This window comes from Gigantopelta aegis, chromosome 4, assembly GCF_016097555.1.
Source record: "Gigantopelta aegis isolate Gae_Host chromosome 4, Gae_host_genome, whole genome shotgun sequence".
NCBI lineage: Eukaryota > Metazoa > Mollusca > Gastropoda > Neomphalida > Peltospiridae > Gigantopelta > Gigantopelta aegis.
Window position 1 is genome coordinate 107,855,781 of NC_054702.1, and position 6,220 is coordinate 107,862,000.

Genomic DNA, 6,220 nt, shown 5'->3' on the forward strand with positions numbered 1-6,220 from the left:
ATATCAAAACAGAACTTTATTACACTCAGGCCGTTCCATGACCAATATAAAAATTTCATGACTTTCCAGGCCAGGAACATGACCAGAACTGACTGGGGGCGAACTGGTACCTTTGTAGAGCCGAACTGGTTATGCACGTGGGGGCGAACTGACATCCTATTTCGGGGCGAACAGACCTGGGGGCGAACTGGCTGAGGGGCGAAATGTCTGGTACCCGTTCGTACTGCGTGTGACTGACAGTATTTACAAATTACATTTAAAAGACAAAACATGTATTAATATTTCCTCCTGGTCTACTGTTCACCCGAATATACTAATGTCACAGAACTGTGATATGCATCATAACCGTTGTTAATTAAATACAATGTGACTGGGATAGGCTTAATGACGGCTATGAATGATGCTTTTACGCGTTCTGTTTTGTTACACCTCGTACGGTTGAATACAACAGATGTGTGTAGGTTATCAGTTTCATTTATCACAATTTTGTGACCTTTGATTTCCAACTAACGTAACATATGTTCAAGACTTGGCTACTATATGATATTCTGCTTTTATCATTTGGGACATGCTTGTATAATAAATAGGCAATACCACACGAGTGCCCGTCAAATACCGTATTAGTTATCTTTAAACAACGAGTTGTAAAATAAATGTAATGGACACGAATCAATGTAGTGTTCTATTTCTGATACATATATGTGGCACTATCGAGTGTTAATCGGTATATAATGGTATTTTATAATGTTTGTAATATGTTTTCTGAAACTAATTAAATTATTGTTATTTACAGGTAATCATTGTGTGTTATATTTACCATACAATGTCTGTTTCAGGTAATTTTAAAAATAATAATGCTCGTTTAGTTTAATTGTTTACTTTTATTACAGCTTCTTTATTCCAGGTGCTCTATTTCAGTCAGCTTGTGGCATGTTGATTTAAAAAAAAATTACAAGCATGAATCTTGCACAAGCACCTAACTTGCACTTGCATTCATGCGTTGCCTCTGTCCTTTGTTCTAAACTTTCAAGCTTGGGTCCACTGTAAGCTGGTATTCTGTCTTGGTGTTTCTGTCCAGCTTCTAGTTACGTAAGCCCCCTAATGTTCCACTGGGATGTATGCGGCCATTGGAACTGATGGAACGCTGGAACGCTGGAACGCTGGAACGCTTCTCGTTTCGACAGTCTGCACCACCTGGATGGATTCTTTTTTAGCGAGATTCCTTGCCTCCACGTCATTTCTCCGTCTGACTGTCGACTTGTTTTTTTTCGTGACTTGTATGACGGCCATTCTGCAGAACGCCACGGTTGTTCGCGTTTAGTCTCTACATGTCCGAGCCGAGCCCGCCCCACTCTAAGAAGAAATAGGAAGCGGGGTCGGCCTCTACTACTCTTTTTCTAGACTTTACCTTGCTTTATAGTGATACCATCTCGTATCCTCCGGAGTCGGGCCCGTCCGCACCACTATACCAACCCATGACGACTGGACTATACCCTAGTCTGATACTCTCTCTCTCGTTCAGACGGATCCGGCTTCTCAAGATCTGTATTTCAGCACAGCACTAAACCTTCAACGTCTATCGACTGTCAATCTAGGGGTTTTCTTGACGGGATGCAACCCATCTCGTCCCTTTAAGCTGTGCACCCAAACGGCCTTAACGAGGCCACTCGCGTGAACATATCGATCGGACTTTAAACTTTTAGATCTGCGTTCAAAATTTTATGTCGAAATTACTTCTTTTTTAAAAAATATTATTAAATAGTCCGATCCTCTCTTCTTTCTCTTATTTAGTTTTGGACTGTCCTTCTAAAATGCTCCAAATTATGTAAATATTCGGCCGAGCAGTCAATTCTTTTTATTTTTGGCTTGTAACATTTTTTTAATTATTATTTATTCTATTAACTTTTTTACTAATTGCTATTTTCAAAGTTCTGCCCATTTTCATTAAATTAAATTAAGTCTAATGTCTAAATGGTAATGTATTAATATTATGATTTCTTTTAACTAAATACTAATGGGTTTTAACGTTAAATTAATTATTGTATGATAGTTAACTGAGAGTAAAATCTTTGCACAGTTTGCATTATCTCAGAATATAGTTTATTTTATGCTATTGCTATTAATATAATTATGTACTTTGTACGATATTAGTGTGGTTTATTATTATTATTTTATTATTATTATTATTTTATTTTATTTTTTATTTATTATTATTTTTTGTTTTTGACTGCGTGTCAGTTACCGGCCAGGTGTTACAACCTTAGTTACACACACTTGGTATATACAGTATATGACTGTATTGTTATATGTATGTTTTTATGACGTCGTATTGAACTTTTAATTTGTGAAACAGTGTGTGTGTGTGTGTGTGTGTGTGTGTGTGTGTGTGTGTGTGTGTGTGTGTGTTTCTTGTAATGTCATGTACTGTATTCTTATTGTATTTTAATTTATTGTTTTGATTCTTTCAGGGTTTTAAAAATACTTTATGTATAATGTTGAATAAAATGTCATTGTCCTGAACCCTGCAGCTGTTTGTTGTCTTTTCAGGAACAAACCTAATTATGTTCCATATATATATATATCCTATTGAGGACTTGCAGGGTAATGTAGGGAATTGGTTTGAATTTCATTATGGATCATCAGTTATAATCTTTATTAAAATAATAATATTAAAACTTTGACCGGTTCAGCAAAAGCGGAACTGTCCGTGAATGTCAGACCGATAACATCTTGGGTTCAATTAAAATACGTGTATTTTGTATTTAAAAAAATTTCACTTTTTTGTAGGCAAAATAAGAAGCATTTCTTTCCACAAGTCTACCAACACACAATAATATGGTAACCAAGCTCCTCCCCTTTTTTTTTTTTTTTTTGAAGTGTGTGGTGCTGCGCGACCGCCCTCCTTTAATTTTCACCCCAGCGAGAACACTGTGCACAAACGATCAACTTTCGATTACACAATTGGTTAGAAATATATGAACATAAGAAGGGTTTAAATCGTCGTGTTCACCCATCTCCGCAAGCCAATGTACCATTTCGTCTAACTATTGCACACGAAATACAATGTAAAACGGTACCTTTGCTAGTGAAGATGGTGTTCACCAGGGTATCAGATCGTTTCGCCCCCATACCGGGTCGTTTCGCCCTCGTGTTTATGTAGGGAATACCTACATGTCGATTGTGAATGATGAATAAATGTGTTTACGTGACTCTAGTTGCAAATCAGATATAAGTTATCAATTTGTAACCCTTTATCAATCATAAACACCATTTATATGAATATGTTACGTGCAATATTTTAAAGAACCACAGATTCGTTCACCAGGATTGACCCTACACATTGCTAATTTTACCTTTAATAATTATTTATTATATTTTTTCTTTACGTTCACATAAAAACAGAAACCAACCCCAGCATACACGACATTCCATCATCTAAACTTGAGGAACGATTACAGCTAATATTTTCCTATACACTCGATTATTGATTTTTATAATCGACATCACATCGGACAGCCAAACTGATCAAATTTCAATTATAACCGGTCTCAGTGGTGTCGTGGTTGAACCACTGGACATAAGGCTGGTAGGTACAGGGTTCGCAGCCCGGTACCGGCTCCCACCCAGAGCGAGATTTAACGACTCAATGGGTAAGTGTAAAACTACTACACTCACTTTTCTCTCACTAACAACCAACCCACTCTCCTGGACAGGCAGCCCAAATAGTTGGGTGTGTGTGCCCAGGACAGCATTCTTGAACCGTAATTGGATATAAGCATGAAAATAAGTTGAAATGAAAACGAAGAAAAAAAAATCGATCACTGGAACATCACTGATGGCACTGACGTCAAATTCAAACGGAGGAAGCCACAACATGCGTGCCCCTCCCCCAGTTGAAAGGCGAATTAATAACGCCACCAGTCCCAGCTGTTGGTGACTGCCGCCGCCAGTGCTTCAAATATACCGGTAAACAGACTTGTATTCAAATTCTCTGTTTCTATTCAAGACTCCGGTTTCTATTGTATTGGATAAGCCTACTTGGTTCGTCCGAGTAGAAAAACCCATGACCCAGACAGTGATGAAGTAGGCCTATGTATATATAATTATATTGACAGACAGTACAAATAGCGGAGTGCGTGCCCAGAACAGTGTGTTTAACCCATATTACTAGTATATAACTATTGCCCAAGTCTACCATCTAAACCAGTCGTGATTAAGCAAGTGTTAATTATTATTGTCCGTATTCAGTATGACCTTCCCTTGTTCCACAGAAGTAAGGAATGTTTGTTTACATAGGCGTACGGGCTCCCATTTTGTAGTGGGGAAGGCTGATTTGTATCCAAATTAAACAAAAATGCCAGAATCTGGATAATATTTATTCATATTAGCATTACTAATATAGCTATATAGGGTTGCAAACGAATCACTACACATTTCAGGCCATCTCATTTTTGTTGAATATCTTTATAATTTTTGCCCGAATTTGAGGTCTCGCTCCAGCCATTTTAGACTGGCTATTTGGTTATTTCCCACATTTGGTCGATAAAGAATGCGAGAATACTCTCTTCTGCCATATAAAATACTACTCTTACCGACATCGCACCAAGGTAACATAAATAAACACTTTCACATACAGGACAGTACATCTCATGGCCCTAGTCGTAGGGGTACAGCATGCTTGGGACAGAGAAAAATTAACTAAAGGTGACTGACCATGCGACCCATCACCCTACTCAGATTCTTTATTAATCAATGGATCAAACAAATACTGTTTTGCCGCAAATAAATGTATATCTAACGAGCGATAATACATCCTTTTGACCGCCTTAGACAGCACTGACTCTCAGATGGCATGCACTTGTGAATCACTATCAAAACAGTGATGACATCAGGTGTTCGCGAAAGTTGAGCATATCCTGACCCACAGGTGTCATCCATTATGAGTACTGCCACCACAACTTTCAAGTTTGTAATTTTTTCTAAAACAGGGAAATATACATATGCAAAAGTTTCACCAAACAAATAAAAAGATGTGCAAATCTTCAAAATATGGAATAATGTCAGTCATCATTTTGATGCATCTTATTTAGTAGATATATCCTCCAAATGTATACCATAAAACGTTTTGAATGCTCTCAGGATATGACATTGTTTGACATTTGCATACATTGAGCATGCCCTAAGGTATCTTAGAAGTTAGTAACCAAAAGCTGGATCAGAAAGTACTGCTCGATATAAAGAGAAAATTGGCTACTAAATTTTTTAATTCTTCCCTTTTATCATAGTTTGGAGACTAATGTCGCTTTGAATGTCTATGCTTAGGGAGAGGTATATAAAAATGATAACCTTCAGACGGTTCTTTTAACTCTCTAAATCATTGGAACGTAATCGGTAATCATGCTATCAATGAAAGAAAAAAAGAAATGTTTTATTTAACGACGCACTCAACACATTTTATTTACGGTTATATGGCGTCAGACATATGGTTAAGGACCACACAGATCACTGGTCGGTGCAAGTGGTTTACACCTACCCGTTGAGCCTTTCGGAGCACTCACTCAGGGTTTGGAGTCGGTATCTGGATTAAAAATCCCATGCCACGACTTGGATCCGAACCCAGTACCTACCAGCCTGTAGACCGATGGCCTAACCACGACACCACCGAGGCCGGTATGCTATCATTGAATGAAATAAGATCACCAATATAGCGGAAAGTAAAGTTAAACTTTTTAGCTAGATTCCTCTATTTTGATTTAACCAGATTAGTATGAACGTCTGATTCATATGCATAGAGAAACAAATCGGCGAGTAGTGAAACACATGTTAAATTGGTGTTCATGGGATTCCTTTTCCTGTCAATATACCCTATTCTCAAATTTGATATATATGATGTCAGTGAGGTCCAACATATCACATATATGTGTCTGTCTTTGGTATAATTTAGTCTGGATTCACTATTGGTATTTACGAATAAACAGAATACGGTTAGAGGACACAACCGACTTTTAAAAGGTCATCTTAGCACTAAGATCCATGGAAGATAGTTATGTATTTATATCTTCGTTCATCGTTCTGAAGTCTGGCACCGGCCTCGGTGGCGTCGTGGTTAAGCCATCGGACATAAGGCTGGTAGGTACAGGGTTCGCAGCCCTGTACCGGCTGCCACCCAGAGTGAGTTTTAACGACTCAGTGGGTAGGTGTAAGGCCACTACAATATCTT